Here is an 18,980-nt window from a genome sequence, read left to right on the forward strand (position 1 = left end):
AGGGCCAACCCCAATATCTTAAAAGAAGACAACACATATTTTCTTTGTCTAAACAATTCAGTCCAGCACAATCCACCTTTCTAATCACAATTAGTTGCTTACCTTTTATTCACACAAAATGAATGATACCAGGCTGGAAATTCAGGATCTTCTTATAGTCTCCACATCAGATTTAACCCCTCCTGATTCAGACACCTATGAACAATAGCAAAACAACAACAACAACAAAAAGAAAGAAAAAAGCCCAACAACAACAACAAAAACTAAGAGAAATTATCTTCCCTACATGCATCCAACAAATACTGGTGGGACAAGGACAGGATAATATAAACATTCCCATTTAACAAAGAATAAGTGGGAGGCACAGCAGTTGTTGGTGAACAGTAATGTTGAAACCTCGTTGGGCAAGTGTTTCAATAAAGCCCTACCTTGGGGGTTAGGAATATTCCTTGTTTAGGGCGAGGTTCTGCTATTTGGGATTAGCTCCACAATCTATGCTTTTTCTTAACCCTTGGCCATATATAAGGTCTGACAATTAAGTTTGCAAACTTGTTGCAAGATGTTGTTAACCTTTTTTGACATCAGAGGTATTATTTATTATGAATGTGTACCAAATGGACAAACAGTTAACCAAGTTTACTATTTGGAAGTGCTGAGAAGACTACATGAAAAAGTTAGACGACCTGAACTTTTTGCCAACAATTTATGGCTCTTGCTTCACAGCTATGCACAAGCTCACATGGCACTGTCTGTGAGGGTTTTTAGCCAGAACACAAATAACTGTATTGGAACACTCTCCCTACTCACCTGATCTGGACCCAATGACTTCTTTCTTTACCTGAAGATAAAGGAAAGGTTGAAAGAAAGACATTTTGATGACATTCAGGACATCAAGGGTAATACAACAACAGCTCTGATGGCCATTCCAGAAAAAGAGTTCCAGAATCGCTTTGAAGGGTGGACTAGGCGCTGACATCAGTGCATAGCTTCCCAAGAGGAGTACTTCAAAGGTGACTGCAGTGATATTCAGCAATGAGGTATATGTAGCACTTTTTCCAGGATGAGTTGGTGAACTTGACTGTCAGACCGCGTATGAAGAAGACAATGGAGAACAAGCAGTCCTTTGTAGCCGGGCAGATTTCTCAGCCTATATACTGCCACAGGAAGCTCTGCAGGGTCACAGTCACTTTTAATCCAGGCTGGAAACCCTTGACAGCGAGAGTCTCTTAAAAACTTTTTAATTCACTAGATTATAATCAGCTTCATGTGCCAGGAATCACACGATTATTTTTGTGACATTAATGACAGGTACTTTTAGCTTATTTGGATTCTATAAGACAAATCCCTTAGTCTTTGTCCCTGACACTGATTTTATAAAATTAAAGAACTGTACTGCCCGTCCCTCTACTTAATTATATAGAGGTTTTTTAACAAAGGACATATGGCACATTCGTGATTTGGTCTTCGTCCTAAGGCTGCATCCTAATCAGCCCTTATGGCTTAAAGAATTTCTCAGTTTTTCCTCTTTTTTAACCAGTTGGAGATATAAACAGTTGCACCTTTCTACCATTCAAGTCCCAGAATTTCTGGATTCCTTCTGTTCCCTTCCGTTCCTACTTGCAAACTTCCTGGTTACATTCTAAACTCCTTCCTTTCCAGTAGAACCTTGGTCAAATGAAGCTAATAAGAACCAAGGCACACAAGTAACATTCTGTTTCTTAATTTCTTTACCTAAAACCACAAGCACATCTGGTACATTATCTGCTTCTATGTTATTCCAAGTAATAGTTTTATCAAAAAATTTTCCATAGAAGAACATGAGCTATGATCTTTTAAGCCTACAGTTAGTTTCCTTGCTACCCACTGGGTGATCTCAAAATCAATTCATATATTTTATTTGTTATAGCTGCACCCCATTCCTAGGTATCAATTTGGTGTCTGCATTTCCCTGACTAGTGAAGATGAGCATCTTTTTCTATGAGTATCTGCCACCCATTTATCCTCCATGGTGAAATGTCTTTTAAAGTCTTTTGCCCATTTTCTTTGTGTGTTTATTTTCTTATTAATAAGTTCTGAGCATTCTTTACATATTCTATATATAAATCCCTTGTCAGATATGTGATTCGCAGATATTTGCTCCTGGTTTGTATTAGCATGTTTTTTCATCTTCTTAACAGTGTATTTCCCAGAGCAAAAGTTTTTAAGTTTGATTAAATTCAATTTTACAATTTTTTTCTCTTATGGATCATGCTTTTGGTCTCATATTAGTAATTCTTTGCCCGATCCCAGATCACAGAGATTTTCTACTATATTTGCTTCTAAAACCACTATAGTTCTACATTTTATGTTTAGATCTGTGACCTGTTTTAAGTTAATTTTTGTATAATAAGGTACAGGTCAAAGGTCCTTTTTAAATCTGAAATAATGCTTCCATCTTTCCTTGTTTTTCATGACACTGTATATTTTTAAATTTTTATTAAATTTATTGGGGTGACGTTGGTTAGTAAAATTATATAGGTTTCAAGTGTGCATTTTTATAATACATCATCTATATATCACATTGTGTGCTCACTACCCAGAGTCAGTTCTCCTTCCATCACCATATATTTGACCCACTTTTCCCTCTTCTACCACCTCCCTCCCCATTTCCCCATTTCCCCTCTGGTAACCAATAAACTGTTTCTGTGAGTCTGTTTCTATGAGATTTTTGTTTATTTGTTTGTCTCTTCATTTGTTGTTTTCAGTTTTATAGCCTACATATGAGTGAAGTCATATGGTTCTTGACTTTTCCACTCTGACTGATTTCACTTAGCATGATAATCTCAGGTTCCACCTATGTTGTCACAAGTAGCAGTATTTCATCTTTTCTTATGGCTGAGTAATATTCCATCATCTTCTTTATCCAATCATCTATCAAAGGACACTTTGCTTATTTCCATGTCTTGGCCACCATGAATAATGCTACAATGAATCCCAGTGAATATAGGGACATATATATATATATATATATATCTTTATGAATAAATTTTTTCAACATTTTGGGGTAGATACCCAGCAATTCCTTGGGTCGCATGGTAATTCTATTCTTAATTTTTTGAGGAAACTCCATACTGTTTCCCATAGTGGCTGTACTAATTTACATTCCCACGAGCAGTGTATGAAGGTTCCTTTTTTCCACAGCCTCTCCAACACTTGTTATTACTTGTCATGTTGATAACAGCCATTCTGACAGGTCTGAGGTTGTATCATATTGTGGCTTTGATTTGCATTTCTTTAAATAGCTGAAGTTGAGTACTTTTTTCATATATCTGTTGGTCGTTTGTATGTCTTCTTGGGAGAAGTGTCTGTTCAGGTCCTCTAACTATGTTTTAATCAGATTGTTTTTTTGTTGTTGAGTTGAATGAGTTCTTTATATATTTTGGATATTAGCCCCTTATCGGTTTTTTGCAAATATCTTCTGCCATTCTGTTGGTTGCCTCTTTGTTTTGTTGATGGTTTCTTTGGCTGTGCAGACATTTTTTGGTTTGATATAATCCTATTCATTTATTTTTGCATTTACTTCCCTTGCCACTGCAGTCAAATTCATAAAATCCTCTTTGAACCCAAGGTCCGTAAGGTTTGTACTTGTGCTTTCTTCTATGCAATTCATTGTTTCAGCTCTTTTGTTTAGGTCTTTGATCCATTTTGAGTTAATTTTGGTATATGGTGACAGATATTCAGATACTGCAAAAGCAGTATCAAGAGGGAAGTTTATATCATTATAGGTCTATCTCAAGAAACAAGAAAAATCCCAAATAAACAATCTAACATTACATCTTAAAAAATTAGAAAAAGAAGAACAAATGAAACCCGAAGTCAGCAGAAAGAAGGAAATAATAAAGATTAAAGCAGAGTTAAATGAAATAGAGAACAAAGAGACAATTTAAAAAATTAATGCAACAAAGAGCTGGTTTTTTTGAAAAGATTAATAAAATTGACAAATCCCTAACTAGACTAACTGAGGAAACAGGAGTAAAGAGACAAATAAACAAAATCAGAAATGAAAGAGGGGAAGTTACAATGGATACCACAGAAATACAAAGAATCAGACACTGTGTTTTTTAGAGTACAACCCATAGGTTTTCAGATCGATGTTCAATTTAGTTTATCTAATCATTTCCTCAATACTAGATTCAGATTAAGCACTTTTGTCAGGAAAACTACAAAAATGACTCTGTGACCTCTCAGTACATATATCAGAAGGCGTATGATAAACTGACTCATCATTTTACAATACATATTTGGATTCTTTTCATAGCTTGAAATTATTCATGCCCTCAGGTTCCAATCAGATCTTTTTTCTTGATAAAATCTTTCATTTTTCAGGCTTTTTCTGGTATCTGTTTCTATTTATACAATATAGAATATATATATATATATATATATATATATATATATATATATATATATATATATACTCATATGTTTTCTGGACAGATAATATAAAATAGATATTTATATATTTCTATGTAGAATATTATCCTGAAAATATCATTTTATCTAGTATGATAAATAGCATTGTATTAACATTTATTGCATTAAAAAGTGATTTTGCCCTCTATATTTTTCCTATATAAAACAAAATACATGGCTTTTGGTTTTTATTTGACCCAAGTGTGATTTCTTTCCACACTCTGTGATTGATAGTCCTTGATAGATAAGAGGTTCTCAATACTAGGTGTATGTACTGCTCCATTTACCATGGAAGTTTTCATTCCGAATTATAAATAAGGATGTAAAGTTTCTTAAAAGCATCATTGAATAATACAATCAGATAAATTGCTAAGAGAACAACTGCTATGGTTTTTACACTAAAAAATAGAAAATTATTTAATATGTTCTTAACACAACTTTGGCCTTATCTAAACATTGGCTCTCTTATGCACCCTCTCCTCTCTCTTTTGGCAAGAAGATATCATAATGCCCCCAGTAGCAAAATTAAAACTGTTTGATTTTTATATACCTGTGTTCTTCTCTACCAACACTAATCTTGCTTGTGGCCAAGAATTAATACAAAAATAGCCCAACATTGTTCTCTTTACCAACACTAACACTGATTACAAAAGCACATTTTAATCTACACTGATGTGCTGGAGCCACTTTGTGATGCAGTGAGTACTGGATACTTATGGCAGCTAACTATCCCAACTATGCAAATGAAGCCATGACATCTGTAATTAGAACGAATCTCACTGTAAATCATTTGACATGAATAAGCATCCTCATTGCACTTCAGCAAAGGCTTTTAAATAATAAGGTCTAATAATTTTAAAGGATTAATGAGCAGTTACACTAAAACTAACAATAGCACCAAGATGATTCATCATAATTTATCTTTTTTTTCTCCTCAGATATAATTTCTAATTATAACGTAGGCAAGATCATGATTGAGGTTCTACCCTTATCAATATACCATTTTCATTACTAAATGAATCTACCCTCTGCCTAATGCTATGCATTCTAACCAGTGGGAAGAAGAAAGAACTGACATTTATGAAAGATCATTAATGTAAGTTTTCTTATATATTAACTCATCTAATATATAGCTAAATAGCACTATAAGATAGGTATTATTATTATTATTATTATTATTTATTGTTATATCCACAGTTTTAATATGAGGAAACATGGACTCGGGTACGTTCAGAAACATCTCCAGCGATAACAGAGATAAGAGAAAGAATTTGGGCTGGACCTAGATTAACAGACTTTAAATCTAATACCCATTCCACCGTACCACACTGTCTCTTTTTTTTTCATTGTAGCTAATATTGTTAATAATTCAGTGTCCAAAGCTAGTTTAACTTCCATTTCTATTTATGCATCTAATTAAAAATTGATAAGTTAATATGCATCTCATATTTTAAATTTGTATTTGAGATTATTTTATCTGTTTCCCATGAAAGATGCTATGACTTTATTTAATAAGTCACATCATGCATGTGACTTATTATGTTTCTGACTTCCAGTTCATTTATAAATGGAAAATATTTGTAAATAGTTACCCATTTAGTTGTTACACATGTTTTTGTCTTCATTGTATCCATGACTTCTGTTCATGCCTGAATAAATGGGGGAAAGATGGCTTTCCTGAGTCTGACAATAACAACCATCAGTGTCCTATGATCCCCTGAAATCTCTGCACTCATTTTATTTTCTTCCATCCACTAGCAAGCCAGCTCATTAGCTTGTCCTATGGGTAAATAGGTTTTGACAATTCAAGATTTTTCTAAACACAATGCAAATATATATACATGCACATAATGAACAATATTAATGCTATTTTATTCCTGGAACCCAAAAGCAGAAATTAGTAGCAATTCTAGCATAGCTGATATCTTTGGGTTTTGGCTTTTTTTCACTATCTCTTTTCTATTTTGTTCACAGTGATATTAGTTAAATGAATTGAATGTTATAATATGAGGGTCCTCACTTCTTCTTGCCTTTTCACCTGTAATGCTTGTATTCTAAAACTAAATTACCAGAAACCCCAGAACACTGAACTGTTGGTAGTAATGACTTACCAGAGTCAATATTTTAAAATCTGTCCCTATCCTAATTTAAGTCTTCCAAGCCATGGTCATCTGAGTAATAACTAAGTAAATAAAATTTTCACTGTTTATTCTGCCCTCAGGGGAACTTATGTAATGTCAGTAAAATCAGATCTAAGCCTCTGCAAGGCAATAAAGAAATAACTGGGCAACAAGCATAAGAAAAGATTCACTTCCAAGTGCATTAACTTCCCAATGCCATGCACAAAAGTATCAGCTGGGAAAATCTAATCTTTCCAGAGGACTAAGGTCACCAAATGTTGTGGGCACTAAGAAAGGCTTAACATTTTATTGTAAATTTACTCACTGCTTCATCAAGTTAAAACTCCACTGTTCATATACAAGTGCAATTTAGGTTAGGTTCTCATTAAACTGACTCAAAACGTTTTAAAATGAAAACAATCATTGTGAAAGAAATTAGACAATATGCTCTGGAAATGAAAATGGTAAAATAAAAACACTGGATCTAGTATTTCCAACAAGTCCAAGAGTCAATCCAAAAGGTAAGCTGCCAAAGGCTCAAGGAAGAACAAACAATATTAGCCACTTTGCTTAACAGCTCCCCAGCCAATGAGGACTAATTAAAAACTAACCATTCCATGTAAATGAAAACATGGTATTACTGGAGGGCAGATAGTTAAGCCCACTTCATCCAGGTCCAGATTAATAAAAGGTAGCTATCCCTTCATTGTTTAAAAATGTGCCAAGATTTCCTGTTAGCCAAATTATTCATGTTTAAGGATAGTGAGTATCAGAAAAATGACCTTAGGGCTGGCCCAGTGGCTCAGGTGGTTGGAGCCCCATGTTCCTAACCCCGAGGTCGCTGGTTCAATTCCCACATGGGCCAGTGAGCTGTGCCCTCTACAGCTAAGATTGTGAACAACAACTCTCCCTGGAGCTGAGCTTCCATGAGCAGTGGGAGGTTAGCGTGAGCTGCCGCTGGCTGCTGTGAGCTGCCCTGAGTCACTGTGAGCTGCCCTGAGTCACTGTGTGCTGCCATGAGCTACCGGCAGCCAGCAAGAGCTGCCATGAGCTGCTGTGAGCGGCCAACCGATGACTGGTGACCGACTGCCTCAGCTGTGTGGGGATGGGGTGGGGTGGGGGGGTGGAGAGCACAAGTCTCATAATACCAGCATGGGCCAGGAAGCTATGTCCTACACAGTGGCTTGAACCAGAGTGTGTGTGTGGGGGGGGGGGGGGGAGAAAGGGGAAGAAAAAAGAAAAGAAAGAAAGAGAACTTAGATCCTAGACCGTGTGTCGACAACAAGAAAGACAAAGGAGACCTGTGGATCCTGTCTCTCACCTGACCTTACCTACAACCACCTTCTTATGTTCTCTCCTTAGTTTAGTGGCATGTTAGTTAACAGATAAGCGCTGCACCAGCACTACAATACAAAAGGAGAAAAGACATTGCCCTTAATCTGCTTCTATGAATTTAATAGTTTGTAGATGGAGGAAGACAGAGAAGGAAAGGAAACTAGCATGAATCCCAAGCAAGAATCAGTATTGCATAGTAGTTAAGAATATGGGCTCTGGACCCAGACCACTATGGGTACAAATCCCAACACTACCACTTATGAGCTCTGTGACCTTGAGTAAATTACTTAACTATGCCTCAGTTTCTTTACCTGTGGAATGGGGTGATAATAGAACTATTCATCCTCTAGGGTCAATAAGAGAAAGAAACAAGTATCACAGAACATAAGCCCTCTCTAAATATTAACTGCTATCATTAGATACCATGTATCTAGTATGACACTAAGTACTTTTGGATACATTCACTTTAGACCTTCACATTACCCATTGTGGTAGTTACTCTGTTATACAGATGAGAAAATTGATATGCAGAAAGTTCAAATTCATTGTCCAATGATAAACAGAAAGTGGTGTTGCTAAGAATGGGACTCAGATCTCGTTGCAAAGCTCCTATTCTTTCCTCTACATGTGCCTATCTGACTTACTCGTATAAATATCTATAAAGCATTTTACCAGATGCCAGTTTTAATACTTTTTAAAAGAGCTGCAGGAATCCAGTCAATCTTCTCATACTTTCAAAAACAAGCCCAACCTGATGCTTTTATAACTTTGCTTAACAACACTTCCCCTTCCATTAAAATGGATCTAATTAATTCATGTTCTAATTAACTGTCCTGAAACTAGACTGCAGATTTATCCTCTTTTGATCTTATTCCTCTCTTGTTATCAAGAATACCTTTTTAGAGTAATTATAATTTGCCATGCAAATATTTCTAGAAAACTGAGTTTTCAAAATTTTGCTACACCAAGAAAAAAATGTGCAGCTCATCTTGCTATAAAAGAATATGGCTACTACAGACCTTGGCTCACAGGGCATTATTGGCTGCAGACCTTAAAGACCTGAGGATTCTGCCATATGAAGCTTTTGAATCCATTCATTTAGTTGCTTAATATATACAGAGGGTGTCAAAAAAATGTATACACATTTTAAGGAAGGAAAAAACTGTATTAAAATTGTAATACACGGCCGGCCTGGTGGCTCATGCAGTTGGAGCTCTGTGCTCCTAACGCCGAAGGCTGCCAGTTCGATTCCCACATGGGCCAGTGGGCTCTCAACCACAAGGTTGCCTGTTCAACTCCTTGAGTCCCGCAAGGGATGGTGGGCTCCACCCCCTGCAACTAAGATTGAACACAGCACCTTGAGCTGAGCTGCCCCTGAGCTCCCAGATGGCTGAGTTGGTTGGAGCGTGGGCTCTCAACCACAAGGTTGCTGGTTCAACTCCCAGAAAGGATGATGGGCTGCACCCCCTGCAACTAGCAACAGCAACTGGACCTGGAGCTGAGCTGCACCCTCCACAACTACCACTGAAAGGACAACAACTTGACTTGGAAAAAGTCCTGGAAGGACACACTGTTCCCCAATAAAGTCCTGTTCCCCTTCCCCAATAAAATCTTTTTAAAAAAACTGTAATACAATGAATGATGCTAGCATTTATTTGATTAATGCCATCTTTTGAATGAACGTCATACTACACCTTGGTACCGTAATTCAATTCAACTTCGAAAAGTAATACATAGATAACATCTCTTCAAATGTGTATATGTTTTTGGTACCCCCGGTATTTACTGGGTGTTTTCAATGTTCCAGGCACTGTCCTAGTCTCTGGAGAGGCTATAGAAAACAAAGCAAAGTCTCTGCTTGCATGGAGATTTATTTTTTAGTGGGAGAAGAGATGCACTAAATGGATAGAATATCCAGTGGTGAAAAATGCAACGGAAAAAAAAAAGGGGGGGGGGAAATGATAGTGTATGCCATGTGGAAAAGTTGCATTATTAAACAAAATGATTAGGGAAACCTCACTGAAAAGACTATATTTGAGCAAGGACCCAGAAGGGGTGAGGGAGCATGTCATGTGACATATAATGGAGAAACATTCCATATATATGGAACATAAGGGAGATAACAGCAAGTGCAAAGATGCTGATAGATGTTAGAAGATACCTAAAGGATTTAAAGAAAGCAAGCAAAGCACAGTGGCAGTAATTTGATGGGGTTGGAGATGTAATAAGGGACCAGACAGTGCAGTGTAACATTCTACCAGGTACTGCACAATCAATCAAATTAATGACTGGTTTTTATCTGAGTAAATAGTAAAGACATTGGAGAGTTTGGAGTGGAGAACTGGCATAATTTTACTTAAGTTTTGAAAGGATCCCTTTTGTTGCTATATCGAAAATCAGTTGCATGGGATTAATGGCAACGATGAAAGTAGAAATAAAAACTTTCATATCAGTAGAAGAAACTGAATGTATTTAACAGAAAACAGGAGAAAAGAAAAAGGAAATAAAAAGTACAGAAAATGTAAAATATGAAATTAGGTTGCAAAAGTAAGCTACTACATATTAATAATAACAAGAAATATAAATGGGTATAATTTACCAATTAACAGACACAGGTCTCAGAATGCCCACCTTAAAAAAAAAAAAAAAAGTAATACATTGTGTAGAAGAAATTCTCTTGAGACAAAACAACTTAGAAATATTTTAAAGGTTGAACATGAAAATATATTTTAAATTATTAGGCAAATGAAACAGAAGAAAGCAATATTAATGTCTGCAAAATATAAGGGAGGCAAAAAATGGCAAAAAGGAATATTACATACTGGTAAAAGGAGGAACAGAACAAGATAATATACTCCTATTAACATCATTGCACCTAAGAATGGTGCTTGAAAAATTTCAAGCAGCAAGTGACATAGGTAGAGAAAGAAATACTATATAAATAAATTATGGTAATTTAAGATTTTAACACACCCATCTCAGAAATGGATAGATGAAATGGATAAAAATAAACAGACACCAAGGATTTGAACAGTATTATAAATATGCTGGTGCTGAGAGAGCAAGAGAGAGAGGGAGAGAGAAATCTATAGCCAACTAAGTGTGGCATTTATATAAGATTTACAAAAGTAGACCAAATGTTAAGAAAAAAAGAATCACTAATAAAAGTCAAAGTGTTATATTATTTTGACTATATCTATATCTATATCTATATCTATATCTATATCTATATCTATATCTATATCTATATCTATATGTAGGCCATAATGCAATAAAATTAGAAAATAAAAACAAAATGGAGCTTAAAAATTTATATATTTGAAAAAACTAAATAGAATATTTCTTTTAAAAAAGGAAATCACATGGAAAATTCACTAATTTGATGTTAGTGTGAACATCACAATATATACTGTAAAAACAATGTATATTAAAATTTGAGGGACATAACAAAAAGAGTAAGAGTTTTTTAACTACCAAAGAGCCAATTTTCACTTTTTTGAGGGTGATATCACCCCTGTTGAGAATGCATGCCCTAGATCTGTCTACCAATTTACAGTAATTTAAGGGCACAGAGGGACATATTAAATAACACCACAGTAATGCAATCAGCAAAAGCTAGAGAGTGGTTTTTTGTTTGTTTGTTTTTTAATGGAAGGATAAAGAACGTTTTTAAAATGTTTATATGGAGGGAAAACTGAAAGGTGGCAAGGACAGGAATAGAAGTTGAAATTATCTTAATATTTCTTGTTTTGTAGAACTGACTTTGCAACTATTAATTTTCATAATTAAAAGCAAAATCAAATTCAAAAAACTAATCTCCAAAATTGGAAAACAAAAATGAAACAAATTAACTTACAGGGCAAGTTAAAATACAGGAACTGCTCCTCAATTTCTTCAGCAAATATATAGCAAGAAAATAATTGAAGGGGAACACGTAAATAAAAATTAACTTAAAAGACATCTCATAAATTGCAGTGTAGGGAACATTTTTCAATACTAATTCAAACAAATGAACTGTAAAAACAAAATCCTGAGATAATTGGGTAAATGTAATATTAGACATCACTCAATTTTGATGCCACAAAATAAAAAGGATCATAAGAAATTGCTAATAACAATTATACATCAACAAATTGAATAACCTAGAAGAAATGAATAAATTCCTAGAAACATATAACCTACCAAGACTGAATTATATAGAAATATAAAATCTGAACACACTTATAATTAGAAAGGAGGTTGAATTGGTCAGCGACTATTTCCCAACAGAGAAAAGCCCAGGACCAGATTGCTACACTGATGAATTCTAACAAACATTTAAAGAAGAATTAATAACAATCTTTCTCAAACTCTGTTCAAAAAATTGAAGAGCAGAAAATTCTTCCAAACTCATTTTATGTGCCAGCATTACCCTGATTACAAAAAGAAAAAGACTACAAGAAAAGAAAACTACAGGTCAATATTCTTGATGAATACAGATGCAAAAATCCTCAGCAAAACAGTAGCAAATTCAACATCACATTAAAAAATCACACACCTAACCAAGTAGAAATTTATTCTTGGGTTGCAAGGGATATGGAACTGGACCAATATATGACATATTATACAGAATGATGAAAACCACATGATTATCTCAACAGATGCTAAAAAAGCATTTGAAAAAAATTCAACATCTTTCATGATAAAAGCTCTCAACAAACAAAGAATAAAAGGACATTATATCAACATAATGAAGGCCATATATAAAAATCTACAGCAAACATCATATTCAATGATGAAACACAGAAAGATTTTCCTCCTAGATTAGGAACAAGAAAAGGATCCCCACTCTTGCCACTCCTGTTCATTATAGTACTGGAAATTCAAAACACAGTTATTAGGCATAAAAAAGAAATAAAGGCATCCAAATAGGAAAGGAAGAAGTAAACTATCTTTGCTTATAGGTGACATGATCTTATATGTAGAAAACCCTAAAGATTCCACCAAAAACTGTTAGAACCAATAAATGATTCAGTAAAGTTGCAGGATACAAAATCTACACACAAAAAAATCAGTTATATTTCTATAGACTGACAATGAATGACCAGGAAAGAAAATTAATAAAACAATCCCATGTATAATAGCATCAAAAAGAATAAAATACTTAGGAATAAACTTAACTAGGGAGGTAAACAACTTGTACACTGAAAATTACAAAACATCGATGAAAGAAATTAAAGGCACAAGTACATGGAAATATAGCCAGTGTTCATAGATTGGAAGACTTAGTAATGTTAAAATGTCCATGCTACCCAAAGCAATCTAGATTTAATACAATAACTATCAAAATTTCAAAAGCATTTTTTACAGAAATAGAAAAAGCAATCATAAAATTCATATGGAATCACAAACGACCCTGAATAACCAAAATAATTTTCAGAAAGAAGAACAAAGCTGAAGACATCATGTTTGCTGATTTTAAAATATAGTACAATAATTTTTAAAATATAGTATTGTCATAAATACACACAGACCAATTAAACACAATTTTAAAAGGCAGAAATTTAAAAAACAAACAAACACAGAAATAAATCCATGTGTATTTGGTCAACTGATCTTCAACAAAGGTGCCATGAATACACAATGAGGAAAGGGTGGTGGTGTCTTCAACAAATGGTTCTGGGAAAACTGGATATCCACATGCAAAGAGAATGAAAGTGGATCCTTATTTAACATCATACAGAAAATCAACTCAAAATTGATTAAAGATGTCAAGGTAACTCTGAAACTGTAAAACTCCTAAAAGAAACCTTCATGACATTGGTCTTAGCAATGATTTCATAGATATGAAGCTAAAAGCACAGGCAACAAAAGCAAAATAAACAAGAGCGACTACATCAAACTAGAAAGCTTCTACACAGCAAAGGCAACAATCAATCGAGAGAAAAGACAACCTGTGAAATGGGAGAAAAATTTGCAACCTATATATATAAAGGGTTAATTTCCAAAATATGTAGGGAACTCCTACAACTCAATAGCAAAAAGCAAATAACCCAATTAAAAAATGGGCAAAGGACTTTTGAATAGACATTTCTCAAAAGAAGACATACACACATCTTAGGATTAATCTTATGCTATACCAACTGGTATAGGATAAGATGCTCAACACCACTAATCATCAGAGATATGCAAATAAAAACCCCAATGAGATATTACTTCATACTTCTTAGGACAGTTATATATTAAAAAAAAAAAAAGATAACAAGTGTTAGCATGGTCATGGAGAAACTGGAACCCTTGTACACTATTGGTGGGAATGTGAAATAATGCAGCTGCTATGAAAAGAGTATGAAGCTTTTTTTTTTTTTAATAGAACTACCATATAATCCAGCAATACTACTTCTGGGTATTTATCCAAGAATGTTGAAGTCATCTCCAAGACATATTTGCACACCTATGTTCACTGCAGCATTATTCACAGTAGCCAAATATGGAAGGCAACCTGAATGACCATCAATACATGAATGGATAAAGAAAATATGATATATGTGTACATATAAATGATATTCCATACATTCAACCTTAAAAAAAAAGAGGAAATCCTACCATTTGCAACAACGTGGATGGACCTGGAAATCATTATGCTAAATAAAATAAGTCAGTCACAGGAGGATGAGTACTGCATGACTCCACACATATTGGTTATCTAAAATAGTTAAACTCATAGGAGCAGAAAATAGAATTGTAGTTGTCAGGGGATAGGTGAAGGGGGAAACAGGAAGTTGTTCAATGGGTATAAAGATACAAGTTATACAAAGATGAACAAGTCCTAGAGATCTGCTGTACAACACAATGCCTGTAGTTAACAAAACAGTATCGTGCACTTAAAAATTGGTTTAAAAAGATAGATCTCATGTAACGTGTTCTTAACACACACACACATACACACACACACACACACACACACACACACACGACACAAAGAACCTTTTGGAGGTGATGGATTGCTTATTACCTTGACTGTGGTGATGGTATCACAGGTGTATATGTATGTCCAAACTCATCAAATTGTATACAATATGTGTTGTTTTCTGTGTATCAACAACACCTCAATAAAGCTGTAAAAAAAAGAATCAACGGGTATGAATAGAAAGAAGATTCTTGTATTACATTATTCTAGGAATTTCTGAGGAACCATATACTTGCTGGAGCCTTTTTTTTTTTTTTTTTTTTTTTGCTGGAGCCTTTTGAATCACTTGGTTGAGCTGGTTTTCACAGTAACTTTGTGAAGAGGGTTGCTAACATCTGTACATAGAAGAAAGGAAAGGGACCTAGAAATTCATTTATGATTCCACTTATGTGAGGTATCTAAAATAGTCAAACCCATAGAAGCAGAGAGTAGAATAGTGCTTGCCAGGGTCTGTGGGGAGGGAAAACACGGGAATGACTGTTAAACAAGTATAAAGTTCCAGTTATACATAATGAGTAAGTTCTAGAGTTCGGTTGTACAACACTGTGCCTACAGTTAACCATATTGTATTGTACACTTATAAATGTGCTAATAGGGCATATCTCATGTTAAGTGTCCTTTCATTCTAAAATGAAATAAAATAAAATAACATAAAATAAAATAATATAAAAAGTAAAAATAGATGTCACTCAGTTTTTAACATTTTAGGTGGCATAATGGCATTGTGATTACATTTCAAAAAAGAATCCCTGTATTTGGAGAGTAATGTGTAGGTATTTGTAAGCTAAATGATATGGTATATGAGATTTGCTGCAAATTAATCTGGGAGAGGATAGAAGGGCAGGGTAGGGAGAAGACTAGATTGACTAGACTGTAACTGCTCAAGCGGTGTGCAGGTATATGGATCTTTGTGATTCCCTTATCTCTGTTTTATGTATACATGTGTATATAAGTACATTTAATATTTTTATACATTATTATATATTTTGTATATTATGTATTACATATAATGATGTATATACAAACATATATAAAAGTTTCCATTACAAAGTTTTTTTTGTTGTTGACTATGTATTCATCTCAAGAACTTGGACTTAGAACTTGACAGAGCATATCCTCTTCCCACCTCCAATCCCTGCAGTTAAAAAAAAAAAAAAAAAAAAAAAAGGAGGAGGGAAATAACAAAGGTTAGAGCAAAAGATAAGCAAAACCAAATGCTGGTTCTTTGAAAATATTAATAAAACAAACATGCCCATAGTAAGTTTAAGCAAGAGAAAGGGGGCATAGATGCATATACATAAAATTTAATATTGGAAAAGGAAAATAACTAACTAGATAGCAGATATTTAAAAACAATAAAAACTATTATGAACAACTAATATACTAGTAAATCTGAAAACATTGATAAAATGGAAACATTCCTAGAAACATATAAAATACAAAAAATGAAAGAGAACTTCAACAGGGCGGTAAGTATTAAAGGAATTAAAATGGTAATCAAATACTGTTCCTCCCCCCAAAATCCAGGCTGTCTTGGCTTTACAAGAGAATTCTACCAAATTTTCAAGTAATAATTATTTACTGTCTTATATAAATTATTTTAGAAAAATAGAAAAAAATCCCTAGCTTTTTATTCCGCCAGGTTAATCTTGATTCCAATGTCAGATAAAGACACTTCAAGAAAATTATAGATCCATTTCACTTATATATGTAGATAAAATGATTCCAAAATATATTGGCTTAATTAAATCTAAAAGTGCTTTCAAAAAATAAAAATATTGAGCTGAAGAGGATTTTCCCAAGGAATATCAGAATGATTCACCTCAAAAATATTATAGTAAATTTTCATGTCAAAAGACTAAAGGAGAAAAATAATGATTATCTCAGTTGATGCCCCCCAAAAATTGATCATATTTAACATGTGTTTATAATTTTACTTCTAAAAAGAGCAAGCTATAAAGAAAAGACAATCTTCTTCTTTTATAAGTAATGAATAATAAATACTATTATATAAGATAATCTTTAGTGCATGTTTACTATGTCAAACACTATGCAATGGGCTTTATAAATCTCATTAAATCCTTACAGAATTACTATGGATACTAAAGAGTACACTTAGAGAGATTAATTTATTTGCCTTAGATTGTAAAGCTAGAAGGTGGCAAAGGATAGTTGCAGAACCAGGGCTGTTCAATGACAAAGCCAGATGATGTTTCCACACTCCACACTGATTCTTGTACGAGAATCGAGCCAACTTGATTGATTTCCATCAAGACCTGCAGGTAGCTACTCTGTAGTGAAATCATTTTGCCCTGACTGTAGTCAGTCCTCATGATTATCTTCAATCTTTGTGTCTATATTTTGTCTTGGAAAAATTATAAACAGCCCCAGGATGCAAATAAGCCTCATCCAACAAAGACTTAAAACACAACAGAGCAGGATCCTGTGTCGCTGTGGCTACCCTTGACGACCTCGCAGATACCCCTCAGCGATGGCCAGCAAGGGCTTGCAAGGCCCTGAAGCAACAAGTGGAAGGGGTGGCCAGGATGCAGTGACTGCAGCCAGAGCAGCAGGTAGCAAGTGCTGGATCAGGCCACAGAGGCAGGGTAGAAAGCCATGGACCAGGTGGCCAAATCTACCCAGGAAACCATCAACAAGACTGCTAACCAGACCTCTGAGGCTTTCCCAGGTTTGGGGAAAAAATAGTCCTCCTGAAATGACAGAAGGGGTCCATAGGTGACTCCTCTCCAGTGCCCTGAACTCTGGTCAGCAGTTGTTCCATTGGACTAATGCCTCATTAAAGCACATGTTCCTAAAATAAAATAAACATTTTAAAAAAGGCAACAGAGAATCTGATCCCAGTGGGCCTGAGTGTGGTAAAGCAGATCTGCATTTCTGCAGAAACATCCACAAATCCGGTGTGACCACCAGCATGCTGAGATGTAATACAGAAAGAGTGAGAGGACGATGAACATACTGCTCGTAAACAACCATAACATTCACTGCAATTCCCAGAACAGCAACTTGTGTTGATCACCACTTAACAATTATTATGAACTTAAACCTCTACCTACAGCAGAAGAGTAGGGGATATGTTTTTCTTGACTGATGTTAAATGCGAACAGATGGCAGCCAACGTCAGAACATTCTATAAAAGAGAGCCAGGAACTATTGTTGTATATAATCTTCCCAGGTCGGCCTGCTAAAACTGTCAGAGGTGGTCTAGGGAGCTAGAGAGAGAAAATGCTGGGAATGAGGACACATGGAAAATTGGTCTTGGGACACTGACCTTTGATTTGCCCTCTGAGTGAGCACTTGGGAATATGCTGGGGTTGTTACTAGTTGCATTTTGTTGGAAAGTAGCTGGGAATCTACAGAATAGTCAAGAGAAGCAGGATTCTAAAAACAAACAAAAACTGAGAGAAAGGCAGAGGGACTGGACAAGATTTTTGTCCCCAATGATGGTATTGTTGGCAACACTTGGGGGGCAGGGGGAAGGGGAGGGGCTGAAGACCGGTGACAATTGTTCCTCTGGTTCTAACTGTTGCTCTCTCCTGCTCTAAGCAGCATGTGCATGTTCTTAGTTATATCCTTTGCCTACATGACCTGTTTGATCTACCAACATTTATCAGCATCTTTCCATTAATCATCATCACAATCCCATTATGACAAGATAGGAAGAGATGGCTCACACAACTTTACTAGATTTTAACAAACAGTACTCACAAATATTTAGCTTCTAGCATTGCTGACTTATCTATAATGCTACCTTACCGAACATTAAGTGTATATAAGAATAACTATGATATAAAGAAGGGATTTTGGACCACTTATCGACCACCATCTGTCTAGACAATTCATGTTATTTCTCACCCTTAAAGCAAAGTGTTCTGTAGAGAACAAAACTTTTACCATGCATGTGATTAAAAGATTAGTTTTCAGATATATTTTCATTTCTAGGTATAACCATGAGACTGTGTTCTGACCAATGATATATATACCAAAGTGTTGTATAAACCTTCTGGGAAGGCTCCTTAAAAGGGAGGAGTCATGCCATTCTTTGCTTCCTTCACTTTATTAATGAATATGATGGCTGAGACTTCAGCATCCATCACGGATCATGA

The 18,980-nt window shown here is 35.0% G+C and overlaps 1 protein-coding gene across 1 annotated transcript in view; it reads right to left on the bottom strand.

Moving 5' to 3' along the window:
* Positions 1-15,972: 15,972 nt before the first annotated feature.
* The window catches only part of AASDHPPT (aminoadipate-semialdehyde dehydrogenase-phosphopantetheinyl transferase), a 66,580-nt gene continuing 63,572 nt past the window's right edge, over positions 15,973-18,980 (bottom strand). Inside the window, exon 9 of the mRNA XM_074335536.1 lies at positions 15,973-15,991. The gene's annotated coding sequence lies outside the window, so the exon portion shown is untranslated. The remainder of the gene's footprint in view (positions 15,992-18,980) is intronic.

Source organism: Rhinolophus sinicus, linkage group LG06 (genome assembly GCF_036562045.2).
Source record: "Rhinolophus sinicus isolate RSC01 linkage group LG06, ASM3656204v1, whole genome shotgun sequence".
NCBI lineage: Eukaryota > Metazoa > Chordata > Mammalia > Chiroptera > Rhinolophidae > Rhinolophus > Rhinolophus sinicus.